The sequence below is a fragment of the Entelurus aequoreus genome, linkage group LG27, assembly GCF_033978785.1.
Source record: "Entelurus aequoreus isolate RoL-2023_Sb linkage group LG27, RoL_Eaeq_v1.1, whole genome shotgun sequence".
NCBI lineage: Eukaryota > Metazoa > Chordata > Actinopteri > Syngnathiformes > Syngnathidae > Entelurus > Entelurus aequoreus.
In genome coordinates, this window is record NC_084757.1 from 23,457,832 (window position 1) to 23,477,268 (window position 19,437).

Below are 19,437 nucleotides of genomic sequence, written 5' to 3' on the forward strand. Positions count from 1 at the left end.
CTCGACTTTCATCATTGTTGGTGGCTTCAATTGCTCCAATATACTTTCCCCATACAGATTAATAAATTAGAATAATAAAAACAACTCTTTCTTTTGCTTATATACACATATGCATGATTGTCTTTTTCTTCTAAGTCTTAACTTTTATTACAGGCATAATACATTTTATGGAATCCATTAGTATTTATTGCCCTATCATAAAGGTAACATTTGTTTTAGCGGAAACTACTTTCTAAACGCATTTTCACAAAGTTTTTAGCGGGTTAGTGCACGCAGGGCCAAGGAAGACACCACTAGAGTTCGGTGCAGATCTGGGTAAATGTGCAAAAGTCCAATACTTATATAGATTTGACCTACTTTTCAGTTCAAAATGCAAGAGATGACAACTTCCAAAGGAAGGCAAGGGTGTATTTGACAACATGATACATGCCTTTATTCAAATTTAGATTGTTTTAAATAAGTTGCGGTATGACCTCAAATCTATATCGCGATATATGTTGCAGTCTCCTGCAATAATTATATATATCTCAATATATTAGTTCAGTTCAATTTCAGTTTATTTGGAACATGCATACGATACAATGTAATGCATCACATACAGTATTTCCAGTTGTTTCATTACACCACGTCCGAAAAGGAGTAGAAAGAAACTGAGCTTAAAAAAAAAAAGTTTTCAAGATGTTAGTCGTAATTATTAGAGATGTCCGATAATATCGGCCGGCCGATATTATCGGCCAATAAATGCTTTAAAATGTAATATCGGAAATTATCGGTATCGTTTTTTTTATTATCGGTATCGTTTTTTTTTTTTGTTTGTTTGTTTTTGTTTTTTTTTATGAAATCAACATAAAAACACAAGATACACTTACAATTAGTGCACCAACCCAAAAAACCTCCCTCCCCCATTTACACTCATACACACAAAAGGGTTGTTTCCTTCTGTTATTAATATTGTGGTTCCTACATTATATATCAATATATGTCAATACAGTCTGCAAGGGATACAGTCCGTAAGCACACATGATTGTGCGTGCTGCTGGTCCACTAATAGTACTAACCTTTAACAGTTAATTTTACTAATTTTCATTAATTACTAGTTTCTATGTAACTGATTTTATATTGTTTTACTTTCTTTTTTATTGAAGAAAATGTTTTTAATTTATTTATCTTATTTTATTTTATTAATTTTTTTAAAAAAGGACCTTATCTTCACCATACCTGGTATTCCAAATTAGGCATAATAATGTGTTAATTCCACAACTGTATATATCAGTATCGGTATCGGTTGATATCGGTATCAGTAATTAAAGAGTTGGACAATATCGGAATATCGGATATCGGCAAAAAGCCATTATCGGACATCCCTAGTAATTATTGTTCTGTGTACTTTGTGAACACTTGTAGTTTGAACAGTCTCTTAAACTGAAATGTATTAGTGCTTTGTTTCATTTCTTTGTTAATCCATTCCATAATATAATTCCACATACAGATATGCTAAAGGTTTTAAGTGTTGTACGGGCATACAAATGTTTTAAATTAGATTTTCCTCTAAGGTTATATTTCTCTTTCGTTGAGAAGAATTGTTGTACATTCTTGGGTAGCAGGTTATAGTTTGCTTTGGACATAATTTTAGCTTTTTGCAAATGCACCAAATCGTTAAATTTCATTAATTGTGATTTAATAAAGTGTTTGTATGTTCTCTATATCCAACTTTATGTATTATTCTAATTGATCTTTTTTGTAACACAGTTAGTGAATGAAGCACACATTTGTAGTTATTTCCCCATTTTTCTGCACAATAACTCAGATATGGTAACACTAGCGAGCAGTAAAGAATATGAAGTGATTTTTTGTCTAGAACATGTTTTGCTTTATTCATTATTGAAGTGTTTTTTGTTACTTTATCTTGTATATTTTTTACATGAGATTTCCAGTTCATTTTATCTTTTATTACACCAAAAAATGTGTTTTCTTTTACCCTTTCAATATCTACTCTGTCTATTTGTAATTGTGTTTGACTTTCCCTTCTACTGTTACCAAATAGTATTATTTTTGTTTTACTGAGATTCAAAGAGTCTGTTTTTGTCAAACCATCTTTTTAATTTTTTCTGTTATTTGTATTAGCTTTTGTGTGTTCTCTCCTGAACAAAACACAGTTGATGGGCAAATAATACTAACTTTAAAGGCCTACTGAAATGAAATGTTCTTATTTAAACGGGGATAGCAGGTCCATTCTATGTGTCATACTTGATTATTTCGCGATATTGCCATATTTTTGCTGAAAGGATTTAGTAGAGAACATCAACGATAAAGTTCGCAACTTTTGGTCGCTGATAAAAAAGCCTTGCCTGTACCGGAAGTTGCGTGACGTCACAGGTTGTGGAGCTCCTCACATCTGCACATTGTTTACAATCATGGCCACCAGCATCGAGAGCGATTCGGACCGAGAAAGCGACAATTACCCCATTCATTTGAGCGAGGATGAAAGATTTGTGGATGAGGAAAGTGAGAGTGAAGGATTAGAGGGCAGTGGAAGCGATTCAGATAGGGAAGATGCTGTGAGAGGCGGGTGGGACCTGATATTCAGCTGGGAATGACTAAAACAGTAAATAAACACAAGACATATATATACTCTATTAGCCACAACACAACCAGGCTTATATTTAATATGCCACAAATTAAAGGCCTACTGAAATGAATTTTTTTTATTTAAACGGGGATAGCAGATCCATTCTATGTGTCATACTTGATCATTTTGCGATATTGCCATATTTTTGCTGAAAGGATTTAGTATAGAACAACGTCGATAAAGTTCGCAACTTTTGGTCTCTGATAAAAAAAAACCTTGCCCCTACCGGAAGTAGCGTGACGTTGTCAGTTGTTCACTCCCTCATATTTTCCTATTGTTTTCAACGCAGCTAGAACTATTCGGACCGAGAAAGCGACGATTACCCCATTAATTTGAGCGAGGATGAAAGATTTGTGGATGAGGAACGTTAGAGTGACGGACTAGAATGCAGTGAAATACATTTTTTTTTTCGCTCTGACCGTAACTTAGGTACAAGCTGGCTCATTGGATTCCACACTCTCTCCTTTTTCTATTGTGGATCACGGATTTGTATTTTATACCACCTCGGATACTATATCCTCTTGAAAATGAAAGTCGAGAACGCGAAATGGACATTCACAGTGCCTTTTATCTCCACGACAATACATCGACAAAGCTCTTTAGCATGAGCTACGTGATAGCATCTGTCTCAAATGCAGATAGAAACAAAATACCGTATTTTCCGCACCATAAGGCGCCCCGTGTTATTAGCCACACGTTTAATGAACGGCATATTTCAAAACTTTGTTTACCTGTTAGCCGCCCCGTGCTATTAGCCGCACCTACGCTACGCTAAAGGGAATGTCAACAAAACAGTCAGATAGGTCAGTCAAACTTTAATAATATATTACAAACCAGCGTTCTAACAACTCTGTTCACTCCCAAAATGTAATGTGCAAATGTGCAATCACAAAAATAGTAACACTCAAAATAGTGCAGAGCAATAGCAACATCAATAACTCAACGTTGCTCATACGTTAGTGTCACACAACACACAAAATAAACATTTAAAGCTCACTTTCTGAAGTTATTACTCATCTACAAATCCCTCGAATTATTCTTCTTCGGTGTGCTTCACTTGTTTTTTGACACCATCTGTGATGTGGACGCGCATGCAGTCGTAGATCAACAGGAACGGCGCTGCGTGAAAAAAGTCACCCGGTGTCTTCGCGTAAACGTCTATCAACCACTCGCTCATCTTTTCTTCATCCATCCATCCCTTCGAGTTAGCTTTTATGATGACGCCGGCTAGAAAGTTCTCTTTTGGCAAGGTCTTCCTTTTGAATATCACCGTGGGTGGAAGTTTCTGGCCGTTAGCATGGCAAGCTAGAACCACAGTAGGACGACTTCTCATTCCCTGTGGTGCGAATATTCACCGTACGTGCTCCCGTTGTATCCACAGTGCGGTTCACATGAATATCAAAAGCCAGTGGAACCTTGTACGCGTGTCTCTTAGTAGGAGACATTTTGTTGTCTTTACAGAAAAACAAATGAAATTAAATATCCGCGAGCTTCTTCTTCTCCGGGGGCGGGTGCTCACCTTGGCGGTTGCTTACAGTAGAAGAAGAAGCGCTTCCTCTTCTATGGGGCGGTTGCTTACCGTAGAAGAAGAAGCGCTTCCTCTTTTACGGGGAAAAAAGATGGCGACTGTTTACCGTAGTTGCGAGACCTAAACCTTATGAAAATAAATATGAATATTAATCCATATATAAGGCGCACCGGGTTATTAGCCGCACTGTCTGCTTTTGACAAAAATTGTGGTTTTTAGGTGCGGCTTATGGTGCGGAAAATACGGTAAATAAATCCCTGACTGGAAGGATAGACAGAAGATCAACAATACTATTAAACCATGGACATGTAACTACACGGTTAATAGATCTCAGCCTGGCAAAGCTTAACAATGCTGTTGCTAACGACGCTAAGGCTAACTTAGCAACCGGACCTCACAGAGCTATGATTAAAAACATTAGCGCTCCACCTACGCCAGCCAGCCCTCATCTGCTCTGCTCATCAACACCCGTGCTCACCTGCGTTCCAGCGATCGACGGCGCGACGAAGGACTTCACCCGATCATCCGTGCGGTGGGGCAAGCATCGGCTAGGCGTCTGCTATCCAAGTAAGTAGTCCTTGTTGTGTTGCTACAGCCAGCCGCTAATACACCGATCCCACCTACAACGTTCTTCTTTGCAGCCTCCATTGTTCATTAAACAAATTGCAAAAGATTCACCAACACAGATGTCCAGAATACTGTGGAATTATGAAATGAAAACAGAGCTTTTTTGTATTGTATTCAATGGGGAAGGCATACCTCTGTTCCCCGGGCTACGTCACGCGCATACGTCATCCTCCAAAGGCTTTTTCAACCGGAAGTTTGGCGGGAAATTTAAAATTGCACTTTATAAGTTAACCCGGCCGTATTGGCATGTGTTGCAATGTTAAGATTTCATCATTGATATATAAACTATCAGACTGCGTGGTCCGTAGTAGTGGGTTTCAGTAGGCCTTTAATCCGCATAACAAACACCTCCCCCCTCCCGTCCATATAACCCACCAATACAACTCAAACACCAGCACAACACACTCAATCCCACAGCCCAACAGAGTTCACCTCCGTAAAGTTCATACAGCACATATATTTCCCCAAAGTTACGTACGTGACATGCACATAGCGGCACGCACGTACGGGCAAGCGATCAAATGTTTGGAAGCCAAAGCTGCGTACTCACGGTAGCGCGTCTGCTATCCAACTCAAAGTCCTCCTGGTTGTGTTGCTGCAGCCGTCCGCTAATACACCGCTTCCCACCTACAGCTTTCTTCTTTGCTGTCTTCATTGTTCATTAAACAAATTGCAAAAGATTCACCAACACAGATGTCCAGAATACTGTGGAATTTTGCGATGAAAACAGACGACTTAATAGCTGGCCACAATGGTGTCACAATATGTCCGCTACAATCCGTGACGTCACACGCAAACGTCATCATACCGAGACGTTTTCAGCAGAATATTTCGCGGGAAATTTAAAATTGCACTTTACTAATCTAACCCGGCCGTATTGGCATGTGTTGCAATGTTAAGATTTCATCATTGATATATAAACTATCAGACTGCGTGGTTGGTTGTAGTGGGTTTCAGTAGGCCTTTAAGTCCCTTGTAACTTTACAAATGGTATTTAAATTACAACTGACCCATTTCGAAATAGGTTACAGCAGACGATCAAAGAGAGACGCACAGTTTCAAGTTGACTGTCCAAAATGCCGCTGAGCTCAGGACGAACAAGGACAAAAGATGGCGAGCAGCATCAGGCTTTTACAACCCGCGGAACAGAGAGGGACATACAGTATAATGGAGTTAGGATAAAAAGCTTGGAGAAGTGTTACTAACCAGCACCTTGGAACATGAAACCAATAATCCTTCGTACAACTGTGGCTTGAATAGACATGAATTGTAGGTTTTTTGTGAGTCAAAATGCAGTACTTAGTTGCCACCAGCAGAGACACTGTTGAGTCAGTCTCAAAAAGTATGCTATGTCAACAAGGACACTCCAAGCTGCACTTTTCTGCTCAATAAAACTTTGATGTATAAACAGGAGTTAAGAACATTTAAAAAAACAAAGTTTCATTCCCATTAACCCTGGAAATCACATTAAGAAGACAACCCTTCAGCTGCCAATAGACTGTGAATGCTAATGCTGAAAACAAAACTAACAAAATAACATCCTTCTCTTGTCTGTGCCAACAAAGAATTGACATTTTTCTTTAACTTTTTAATATGACAGTGCAAATTTTTTGCTAGGCCGAGTTCACAACGTACACAAGAAGACAGTGCTTAGTCTTGTACAGAGCCTCAAAGGCAGTTTTGTAAACACATGAATCACTACTCTGTATTAAATATTAACAAAAACTGCATATGAATGTATAAAGTTACAACATAATATGGGGGAAACTGCCATAAGAATGTATATTACGCATGTTTTCTATTATTGACTGTCGCCGCAACACAGCAGATCAATTTAGATCAAATCTGAGAGAAAGTCATGCTCGAACACAAAATAAAACGCTCCGTGTTTAAGACGGACCTAGACTTTTTTTTTCATATGTAAATTCACCTGGTTGACACAAATGCATGAGGACACGCTGAGGTACAGATCAAAGAATCATATCACAGGCATATCCCCTCTCTATATCCTGGACAGCTACTTTGGGTCCTATGTCAAATACCAGCTGATACAGGAGCTGGGGAAGAAGGGGAGTGGTTAGTGGGAGCGGAATGAGATTTGTGTTGTTTGCTACAAATACAAAAGTAGGCCAAATTGTCGTCTTTTCCACAAGTCAAGTGAAGTCAGTGCCGTCACAGACTGTGGGTATTGATGGACGGCAAAGCTGGAGACATTCCCCGGTGTAGCCCTCAAGCAGCCATTACGTTTCTCGAATGGCAGGACAGACTTTATTTGTATCTGCTCCTGTGAAAGGAGAGAATGAAGTGTTTGTGGTTCGCTTTACCACAACTCCCCTCATCGCGTGATCACGCGCAGATAAGCAAGATCTCGTAAAAGTCCGCGCTATTTTGCTGCACAATGCGATTCAGAACGATGGTGGGGATTGGCGGACGGCGCCGTAGCCGTTGTGAATTGTTGCGTTGACCAGCATTCCTCCAATGGGGAATTCAAATTGCTAGTCTCTCCCAGATTCTTTTTATGGCAATATGCTGTTGTTTATATTCAATCACCAGGCAGAAGTTGGTATTTTGTGGTTTATTCTCCAAGCTTAGAGGACAAACCTGAGACCAATCCAGCACCCAAGCGTTCCCTAGCCCGGTCCAGATCGGTCTACCAAAACCCCGGAACTCCTGTCCACTTCCTCCCTCTCCTGCCCCCCCCACCTGCTGCTTCCCCAGTCCAGCTGTGCCTCTTATCTTAGGAATGTAATGGCAGTCTCAACAAAGACAGCGCTCCGACTACCCAAGGACACTCGAATCCAAGCACTTTGTACCACACGAGACATTAGCTGATGTAAATATGACTATAGGAGTTTTTAGAAAGAAGTAACACTTAAATATGGATATATGGAAAATATCTCGTTCCATCACTCCCCCTTTAAGATCTTCTTATAAGATCTTTTACTACTAGTTAAACACTTCTAAAGCACGCCCCACATTAAAGTAGGTGCTGTTTTTTTTCTTTGAGCAAGCTAGCAATAAAACAACAGCTTATTTACATGGGAGATAGATGGAGGGAGTCCACGTCAATGTCGTCATGGTCAGGGAAGTAAACCAACAATTCTCGAAAGTCTTAAAGTTACCACTTTGCTAGACCCCCTTTAGTGACACTTAGCCAAAGGGGCGATAAAGCAACCGCATGAGGCTATGATGGCCAAAAAAGCTCCGAATGGAGACCAAGACAGACTTAATTAGGTCAGTCCACCTGCCTAATGTGCTTAGAAGCCAATCTTTGAAGGGGTCAGAGAGAGAGTTCCCTAGACAGGGCCTGGAGGCCCTTTAAGGCCCTCTGAACTGAGCCATTGGGGGTAGTGTTGTTAGGAATGAAGGTACAGCATTGGTCACCAAACATTGCACACACTCCTTCTTCCTTGGCTAGGATGCGGTCAAGGGCTATGCGGATCTGAACGGCCCTGAGGGAGGTCGGGGCAAGTTGTTCAGCAAGTCCCTCAACGGCGTCACGAGTCAGGTTGGTTAGTCTCAACGGCGGCGGGGAGTTAGAGAGGCCGCTGAAACAGGAGTTCCAAGGGGTGTTAATTTGGTGAGTGGGGTCACCAGTCTAACCATAGCACAAAGCCCAACGGCTGACGTCGGGATTCTAATGTACAATCTGTGCTTCCCACAACACCAGAATAAGTCAGCTCGTGCCCAAGGGCCTATCCTAGAGCCATCTATCAGTGTGGTGCACCAGTAACGGTTGATGTCACCCAATTTGTTGGGGGACGAAGAGGGTCCTGTAATTTGAAAACGCGTGTAATTCAGCTTTTGGGCCACAAAGGGAAGAAGTCGGGTGGCATTGTCAACAGTCCAGCGGAAGAAGCAACACAGTCACCCAGGTTTTGGCATCCACCTGAGCCACAGGTTGTCTGCACCCGCTCCTAAGGTCAAAGGTCAAAGTTACCAGGCCTTCGGTGGTGATGTCATTAGCACGCATGGATGTGAGCCTTTGAAACACCACCGAGGTGGGGTGGTACTTTAGGTGCTACAGAGGGTGTAGAGGTAGTTAACGCCCTCTCAAAGACATTAATTTTAATAATTCCTTTAGCGTCTGTATCAGTCAGGTCAAGCCCCAAAACAACATAAAAGGGAAGATGGGCACAACTTACCAGAGTATGTTGTCTACATCCGACACCAATGGTTCAGGGTTGAGTCGTAACAAATATAGAGGTTATTACCACGGTAATAGCTATTGTGTCCCCCGTAATTAATCACACTGCACAGGTCAAAAATAAGTCTTGCTATCCCCTTTGACCCAGTCTATTTAAAGTCCGCTGTATGTTCTTAGACACTTGTCAGTCACTGTCGTCAGGAAGGATGAACTGAGACACAAAGACAGTAGAACACGCCCAAGGGATAAACGGGGATAAACATCAAACTTTTCACTTAATGTAACGACACAGATAGTTATGCTGCAAACAAGCAAGAAAAACTAAGAAACATTTAGCATACTGGATTGGTCTCACACAAGGATATACAATATAGAAGTTGAAAAGAGTAATGTAGGTAGAAAATCTCTCTCGTCTCCTGGGCTGAGGGGCAGATGATGTGGCGATGTCAGCAATGACATCCGCTGGTGATCTGTCAGGTTCTTCAGCTGTAGTGCAGAGGGAGAGGTGGTACCAGGTGTCCCCTCCACCAGCCAGTCGAAGGGCGTGGGACGTCCGTTCCACGACCTTGAAGGGACCAGTCCACCTGAGCTCCATCCACTTGCGTTTGATGACCTTGATCTTGACCCTCTCAGCGGGCGGAAGGGAATCTGTACAGAAGAACTGGCACACAAATTCTGCAATTTTTTTGTGTAAAATACCATTTTGGTTTTACGCTGAGTCCTCCTTCCATGGGGGGCTGCTGGTCCTGTGAATGGCTGACCTGTATGCAGCTCATAGGGTGAAAAACTCAAAGGGCGGTAAAACAGTTTTATTCACGGACCTTCGAATGATCATTAACACTAATTGCAACATGTCAATCCAATTAAATTTGGTCTGTGCACAGATTTTAGCCAATTAGTTTTTAATGTTTTGGTCCATCCTTTCAACCTTGCCTTGGGACTCAGGATGGTGCCCCAAACCTGTGTTCTAGTCCGAAAGCCTTTTCGACCAAGGCTAAGTGAGTATTTTTTTTTTTTTTAATGGTTGCCATTGTCTGACCTAATCTTTTTGGGGAAACCATGTCGGGGTACTAGGTCATACACAAGTCATTTAATTACTGATATTGCATCCTCTTTTGAGGTTGTTGTTGATTCCGGCCAACCACTGTGATTGTCAACACAAGTCAGTACGTACCTTTTCCCTTGTACCGTATTGATCATATCAGTGAAATCAAAGACTATACATGGTTCACCCTCACCTCCTCCATATTCTAAATTTGATCTATTAAACTACTATCGATGTGTAAAATCGTTATTTTCAAATTAAAATTAGTTCTAACTTCTTACCCACGGGAAAAATGTTAAAACTATGGAATGTGTCAGAGTCGGAAGATTGTCGATTTTGTACCAAGGAGTCTGTATCCACCCTCACTCACCCCCTTCTGTTTCTGAAAAAAGGACTGTGTTAGTCATACTATCACTTTCAGAAACATCTAAGAAAAAGGTCAGCTAATAGTCAAGTAGCGGAGGGCAGGTCATGTTTGAGGTCAATGATTGTCTCTTCAGCCTCTATGGTCCACTGGGGGGTGGTGTTAGGGTAGGGGACCCCTTAGCAATATCACAATTAACTCAAACTCATCTGAACCCTAACTTTTATGTAACTTATTCAATATGGTGAAAGTAACAAAATATGCTTATATTTATATTGTCACCAATACTACAAAAATACTACCCTTGTGGCGAATGCTTTAGCAATAGTATTTTGAAATTTTACCACACCTGGTGGCCCCAATAATTCATTAAGTCAAGCTCATGTTGTAGAAAGTTGAATGATGCAGACACGTTTGTTACTGAATACTTTCTATCAGACTTCTGTCTTGACGACTATGTGTATGTAATGAGCAACTATAATTATTTGATATGCTTAAATGTGTAATGTGTCGTTTTAGCTCAGCTGTTGTGTAGCTGCTAGCTCCTCGTAGCCTACAGGTGTCTAAAGTTCAGCCCATAGTTATGTGTTTAACATCACTATGGGCTAAACCTAAACAATTGAAAATGTGGTATTTGGGTGTCGGTGTAATGTTTGGCAGCTACGCCGTGTCTTATCATTGGACCTAAATTCTTTGGTTTTGTAGGCGAGACAAAGAGCAAGGGAACAATGTGGGACACTATTGTGTCCATCTTATACCATGCTAGCTGTTGCAAAGATAGGTCAACATGAGCAGCCACACCTTGAGTTCCAACATATATAAATAATCATAACATATGGCGAGTCGGGTGGCAGAACACACGGAAGCATCTCAGTCAGTCAGGGTTTTCACTGCTAGAGCAGTTGGATGTCAGCCATTCCTGTTGTTTCAGGCTGTGGTATGAGCTCCTGGAGTAGCCTTGGTAGTGGTGTCGCAGCTTGGTGGTTGAGCCGTCAGGTAACACCAGGAATGTTCCTTCTGTGCGATATTGAATGTCAGGGTACAGTCTGTAAAGGAGGTCATTACCAATTAGGCAGGGTTTGTGCAGGTCAATCACGAAGGGGTGCTTTAGTGTGTGTCCAGCAATCTGAACCGGAAGTGGTTTGGTGACAGGTAACCTTCTTGTGACCCCAGCGAAGCCTTCGACCTTTAAAGAGGAAGCACACCGTTTTTTTGGTACCTCTGCATTCAGAATCGAATGGGTGGCTGATAAAATTGTCCGTTGACACTCATGTCCAGCAGGGGTCCTGTTGGTACTTCCTGCTGCGGCTCCTGATGTGGGCGTCCTCTTACACGCCTTCGTGTTCGTTTGTTGGCACGACGGAACCTTTCCTGTTCGGAAATGTTCGGACAGTCACGACTCCAGTGACCAGGCTGGTCACAGCCGAAACAGTGTCTACCCCAGACCGGCTTTGAAGCATCGTGTTGTCCACCACCCGAGTCCAACCGCACGTCTGTTGAGGATTCTTTCCTCCACCTGTTGGAACTCAAAAGCAAGGTCACCCACTGCTGAATATACCCTAGCTGATCTTTGACCTTTTGGTTCTTTTAACCTTTTATCTTCAGCGATCTGTAATTTAAGTAGTCGTTTCCTTGTTGCTCTGTCATTAGCCCTATTTTGCATGGGATGAATAAAATGTCCTGCCATATATTGTTTTTGGCACCGTGTATATCAGGGTTAACTTTGTCCAAAGTGTTTGGCCAAAGGTTCCCTCCCGGAGGTACAGGTGGGAAAGCAAGGTCAACAATGGCTTGCATGTATGCATCGGCAATAGACTTATATTGTAGTATGTCCAAAGTGTTAATGTCATGTGTCAAAAATGTCTGCCGGAGAAAATGGTCAGACGTGTACAAGGGGTTAATTTTCGGAGGCAGGATTAATCTTAGAGGGGGCGTGTTAATACCTCCTTCTCTTGTCACTGGAGTAGGGGGCGGTGGCCTAGTCAAAGTCTGGGCGGGTCGTTTGAATTGTTTGGCGCATGCGCGGCAGACAAAAAACCAATCAGTTCATTCTGTCATTAATCATCGTTTCTTTTGCTGCATTTCGTTTTTCCACGTAATCCCCGTTTACTTTTATCATACGCCAAACTCTTAAATTCTCTCCCTGAGTGTTCCATTTTCACCAGCGCACACACACACACAGACACGAGCACGCGCATCCAGCACACACACACACACATGCACATGTAAGCACTCACGCACACACAAGCAAGTGCCTACGGCCCTACGCACACACACACACACGCACACGTAAGCACTCTCTCTCTGCGTTTCACTTTAACATAAAACTTCCAGTTACTTTTTTATTTTATTTTTTATTTTACCAGACGTTTGAGTTCACGACTTTTCGAGTATTGTAAACTCCCTCTTAACCCTTTCAAGGAACGTTCTCTTTTTTTTCTTTTTAAACTGTACCTGCTAATTCCATTGTCGACAACCGTACATTCAATTGATCATCAAACAGTAATGATTCATCACATTTTCCCCAGCCGCCATCACATTCTTGTCTGTCACACTCCTTGGCCATTATGTGTCTATTTTCTTAAATTTATTGTACAATACGCAGAAGGACTTTAACCCGTGCAATTTCTTGTACAATACCCAGAAGGACTTTAACCCGTGCAATTTATTGTACAATACGCAGAAGGACTTTAACCCGTGCAATTTATTGTACAATACGCAGAAGGACTTTAACCCGTGCAATTTATTGTACAATACGCAGAAGGACTTTAACCCGTGCAATTTATTGTACAATACGCAGAAGGACTTTAACCCGTGCAATTTATTGTACAATACCCAGAAGGACTTTAACCTTGAACTCTTTTAGGAGAGACCAAGTTCTCCAGGGCAAGCCACACCCGACTATTTGCTTACTCGTCAGTGAAGCAACCCGTCACGGTAGTCTTTATCGTATTATTAATAAGGACTCTAACCTCAGAATTAAAAATACGAACGGACTTAAACCAAGAACTTTACCGTATTATTCAGAAGGACTCTAACCTTGCGAATTTTAATATACGGATGGACTTTAACCAATAACTTTATCAGGCACAGATGAAAGATTCAAGACACAATGACATGAGTTGACCACTATGTACAACTATTATGTAAAATGGCGGACAGGGCAAAAATGCAATCAATCTATCAAAATCACCACTCTGTGCCTGGGATTACAAAACAGTGTTTGACTTACAGACTTCTGGACAGACTCCTAACGCAGATTTTATCTAAAAAGAAAGGTTCTGCTTACCTTGAATTGGCCAATTGAGTCTGTCCAGAAGATTGCAAGAAGTCATCAATCAACAGCGTGCCATCTCGGACGAAGCCCCCAAATTGTTGCGTTGACCAGCATTCCTCCAATGGGGAATTCAAATTGCTAGTCTCTCCCAGATTCTTTTTATGGCGATATGCTGTTGTTTATATTCAATCACCAGGCAGAAGTTGGTATTTTGTGGTTTATTCTCCAAGCTTAGAGGACAAACCTGAGACCAATCCAGCACCCAAGCGTTCCCTAGCCCGGTCCAGATCGGTCTACCAAAACCCCGGAACTCCTGTCCACTTCCTCCCTCTACTGCCCCCCCCCCCACCTGCTGCTTCCCCAGTCCAGCTGTGCCTCTTATCTTAGGAATGTAATGGCAGTCTCAACAAAGACAGCGCTCCGACTACCCAAGGACACTCGAATCCAAGCACTTTGTACCACACGAGACATTAGCTGATGTAAATATGACTATAGGAGTTTTTAGAAAGAAGTAACACTTAAATATGGATATATGGAAAATATCTCGTTCCATCAGCATCCAGTGCGAACCCTGGGTCAGCCACTGGATGTTAACCGCTGACGACGCGGCTAATGTTCTTCGGTGTAACCTGACAAGTGTGGTGTGGAACTAATTAGCCCCGATAAAAACGAGGAATGAAGGTCCATCCATCCATTTTCTACCGCTTGTCCCTTTTGGGGTCGCGGGGGGTGCTGGAGCCTTTCTCAGCTGCATTCGGGTGGAAGGCGGGGTACACCCTGGACAAGTCGCTACCTGATCGCAGGGCCAATACAGATAGACAGACAACATTCAATTTAGTGTTGCCAATCAACCTATCCCCAGGTGCATGTCTTTGGAGGTGGGAGGAAGCCGAAGTACCCGGAGGGAACCCACGCAATCACAGGGAGAACATGCAAACTCCACACAGAAAGATCCCGAGCCCGGGATTGAACTCAGGACCTTCGTATTGTGAGGCACATGCACTAACCCCTGTTCCATCGTGCTGCCAGGAATGAAGGTATGTTCTGGTAAATCAGGGGTGTCAAACTTGTGGGCCAAATCGCAGGTACGGCTGCTCTGAGGGTCGCTTGTAAAAGTGAATATATATGAATATACAGTACAGACCAAAAATTTTGGACACACCTTCTCATATCAATGATTTTTGTTTTATTTTCATGACTATTTACTAGGGCTGGGAATCTTTGGGTGTCCCACGATTCGATTCAGAATCGATTTTTTTTTCCAATTCAACACGATTCTCGATTCAAAAACTATTATTTATTTTTTTTCAATTTTTCAATTTTTTTATTTTTTTATTTTTTTTAATGAAAACAATACACAACAATACCATAATAATGCAATACAATTTCAAAACAAAACCCGACCCAGCAACATTCAGAATAGCAATAAACAGAGCAATTGAGAGCAATTGAGGAGACACAAACATGACACGGAACAATCTAAAAGTAGTGAGACAAAAATGAATATTATCAACAACAGTATCAATATTAGTAACAATTTCAACATAGCAGTGATTAAAATCCCTCATTGATATTATCATTACAAACATTAATAAAAAATAAAAATAAAAAAAATGAACAATAGTGTCACAGTGGCTAACACATGCATCGCATCTCATAAACTAAATGTCTAATGATAATGTCAATGAGGGATTTTTAATCACTGCTATGTTGAAATTGTAACTAATATTGATACTGTTGTTGATAATATTCATTTTTGTTTCACTACTTTTAGATTGTTCCGTGTCATGTTTGTGTCTCCTCTCAATTGCTCTGTTTATTGCAGTTCTGAGTGTTGCTGGGTCGGGTTTGGTTTTGGAATTGGATTGCATTTTTATGGTATTGCTGTGTATTGTTTTGTTGGATTGATTCATTTAAAAAATAAAAATAAAAAATTATTTTAAAAAAAATAGATTTTTTAAAAATGAGAATCGATTCTGAATCGCACAACGTGAGAATCGCGATTCGAATTCGAATCGATTTTTTCCCACACCCCTACTATTTACATTGTAGATTGTCACTGAAGACATCAAAACTGTGACACCTGTGAAGTAAGAACCATTTCAGGTGACTACCCATTGAAGCTCATCGAGAGAATGCCAAGAGTGTGCAAAGCAGTAATCGGAGCAAAGGGTGGCTATTTTGAAGAAACTAGAATATAAAACATGTTTCCAGTTATTTCACCTTTTATTGTACATAACTCCACATGTGTTCATTCAAAGTTTTGATGCCTTCAGTGACAATTTACAATGTAAATAGTCATGAAAATAAAGAAAATGCTTTGAATAAGGTGTGTTCAAACTTTTGGCCTGTACTGTACCTTAAGGATTTGCCTCATATTACATATTTGTCTATGCATTTGATTGTTATATATTTTTTTATGTGCACTGTAAAAAAAAATATATGTAGATTTTATGGTAAAAAAAAAGGCGCCAGAATTTTACCATAAAATTGAGTATGTTTTTTACAGCATCCATCCATCCAGCTTCTTCCGCTTATCCAAAGTTGGGTCGCGGGGGCAGCAGCAGCAGCCTAAGCAGAGGAGCCCAGACCTTCCCTCTCTCCAGCTGCTTCGTTCAGCTCTTCCCAGGGGGTCCCGAGGCGTTCCCAGACCAGCTGGAAGACATAGTCTCCCCACCGTGTTTTTTGCAGCAGTTTAAAACAAAACACCAGTTTCAAAAAAACTAAAATTTTAAACATTCTGGTGACTGAGCTGCCAGTTTATTACTGTAAAATCAGTAATTTTTACAGTGTAAAATTTGATGGGTAAGTAAAACAGATGTTTCAGTGTTCATTTTTATTACAACAAAAATGTTTGGATTGTATATTTGTTGTCTAACGCAGGTGTCAAATCCATACCTTTTGCAGTGACTGGTATTGTCTTGCTTTCTATTTACTCTTCCTGGTCACGTGACCGCCACGGTCCAATTAGCTGTGCTTATAAGCCGGTAGCAGGAAGTGGCCAGTAGACAGAACTTGAGGGGAAACCGATTGTATTTCTGCTCGGGGTAAGTTTTTATTCTTGTTTTCCCCTGAAATATTGTGCTGATTGAGTCTAAACTAAAATGCCTATTTGTAACTTTATAGAGCCGACTACCAGCGCCGGAGTTTTTTCTCATTAAGCTGTGTGTGACTGTAGAAGAGTTGGTGAGTCCATATTTATGAACAGAGCACCTTTAGCATTAATCTTTTTTTCGATTGTTTTCATTGCAACAGTCTTTGTAGCATATTCTCAATCGTTCATATACAAGGATTATGATTTAAACCTTTGATAACTATTTGTGTATTGAATGTACTTTTAAATGTGTTTTGATAATAAGCACGTTTAGTGCACCGACTGCTCTGTATAAGTCAGGGGTCAGCAACCCAAAATGTTGAAGGAGCTATATTGGACCAAAAATACAAAAACAAATCTGTCTGGAGCCGCAAAAAATTAAAAGCCATATTACATACAGATAGTGTGTCATTAAATATATACATTTAATTAAGAGGACTTAAAGGAAACTAAATGACCTCAATTATACCTACAAATGAGGCATAATGATGTAATATGTACATATAGCTAGTCTAAATAGCATGTTGGCATCGATTAGCTTGCAGTCATGCAGTGACCAAATATGCCCGATTAGCACTCCACACAAGTCAATAACATCAACACCTTTGTGCATTCACGCACAACATTAAAAGTTTGGTGGACAAGATGAGACAAAAAAAGAAGTGGCATAAAACACGCCCTAGAAAGTCGGAGAAAGTTATACATGTAAACAAACTACGGTGAGTTCAAGGACCGCCAAAATTAGTAGGATAAAATGGCGCTCGCCAAATACTCGAATCAGTGAAGCATGTTTAATATAAACAGTGTGCTTTATAACAATTATGGAGGTTTGTGTAATGTTTGTCCTCCTACAGAAACCATATTAACACAAAAAAAAAAAAAAATTTCCACCCATCTTTTTCCATTTTTCATACATTTTTGAAAAAGCTCCAGAGAGCCATTAGGGCGGCGCTAAAGAGCGGCTCTAGAGCCGCGGGTTGCCGACCCCCGGTATAGGTCATATTTATGCTGCTAAAATAACTATTAGCAGCATGTGTCCATATTTATGAACATAGCACCTTTAGCATTAATCTTTTTTCGATTGTTTTCATTGCAACAGTCTTTGTAGCATATTCTCAATTGTCTATATCAGGGGTTGGCAACCTTTACCACTCAAAGAGCCATTTTGGCAAGTTTCACAAATTAAAGAAAATAATGGGAGCCACAAAAAAAGGTTTTTAATTTAAAATGAAAAACACCGCATACTAAGCTTAAATTGCTTTGTGCTATGTTAACCAGGGGTCTCAGACACACGCACCTTAATATGGAAATTTGATGTTAGTGCGGCCCGCAAGTTTTGAATGAATGGCGCTTGATAGCGTCACACTTACCAACCCCCTTATTATTTCCGGGAGACTCCCGAAATTCAGGGCGTGATGGCACTGCTTTTGGCGCCCTCTACAGTCTGCCCAAACAGTGTACCTGCTCGACCACATGTAGAATGCAGCTTGTGCTTGGTCACGTAAGTGACAGCAAGGCGTACTAGTTCAACAGCCACACAGCTTACACTGACGGTAGCCGTACAAAAACAACTTTAACACTGTAACGTTACAAATATGCGCCACACTTTGAACCCACACCAAAAAAGAATGACAAACACATTTTTGGAGAACATCTGCACTGTAACACAACATAAACACAACACAACAAATACCCAGAATCCCATGCAGCCCTAACTCTTCCGCTCAACCGACGCACGGAGGGGGGGAGGGTTGATGTGTGGGGGGGTTTGGAGGTAGCGGGGGTGTATAATCTAGACCGGAAGAGTTAGGGCTGCATGGGATTCTGGGTATTGGTTGTGTTGTGTTTATGTTGTGTTGCGGTGCGGATGTTCTCCAGAAATGTGTTTTTCATTCTGTTTTGGTGTGGGTTCACAGTGTGGCGCATATTTGTAACGTAACAGTGTTAAAGTTGTTTTATACGGCTACCATCAGTGTAAACTGTGTGGCTGATGAGTAAGTATGCTTTGCTGTCTCCTACGTGTGCAAGTAAAAGCTACATACAACATGTGGCTGGGCTGGCACGCTGTTTGTAAATGCTATAAAGGACAATTACTGCAGTGCATTTAGGGCACGCCCTTAATTTAGTAATTAGAGTGAAAATAGGATTATAATTGCCCTGGGAGTTATCTAGGAGAGTCACTGAGATCCATAAGTCTCCTGGGGAAATCGGGGGGTTGGCAAGTAGGCAGCTGAGCCGCATCAGAGTGGTCAAAGAGCCGCATGCGGCTCCGGAGCCGCGGGTTGCCGACCCCTGGTCTATATACAAGGTTTATGATTTAAACCTTTGAACTATTTGTGTATTGAATGTACTTTTAAATGTGTTTTGATAATAAGCACGTTTAGTGCACCGACTGCTTTGTATAGGTCATATTTATGCTGCTAATAGCTATTTTAGCATTTTATTGCATATTGTGATTCGGACATGTTTATTGATTTATATTGTACAATATTGAGGAACGAACTAGAACATATTTTGGATACTTTATAATACAATTAGTGTTATTTAAAGAAGATATTTTGTGTACACATGGATTTATAAGAATGGTCCTGGCTCTTACACAGGCCAGGCTTCTCTTTTTGATGGCGAGCTAAGGAAACTAAGCATCTAGTCCAAGGATCGTTCTTGGAAGATTCCAGCCAGGAACCCCACCACCTGTTCTGTCTGGGCGGATAGGAGGCTCTCGA

General features: G+C 41.1%; 1 long non-coding RNA gene across 1 annotated transcript; it reads left to right on the forward strand.

Annotated features, from left to right (window-relative positions):
• Nucleotides 1-16,211: 16,211 nt before the first annotated feature.
• Nucleotides 16,212-19,420, forward strand: LOC133644535 (uncharacterized). The gene is made up of 3 exons (XR_009824779.1): nucleotides 16,212-16,664; nucleotides 16,744-16,803; nucleotides 19,315-19,420. It is a non-coding gene; the product is annotated as an uncharacterized LOC133644535 (long non-coding RNA).
• Nucleotides 19,421-19,437: the final 17 nt, after the last annotated feature.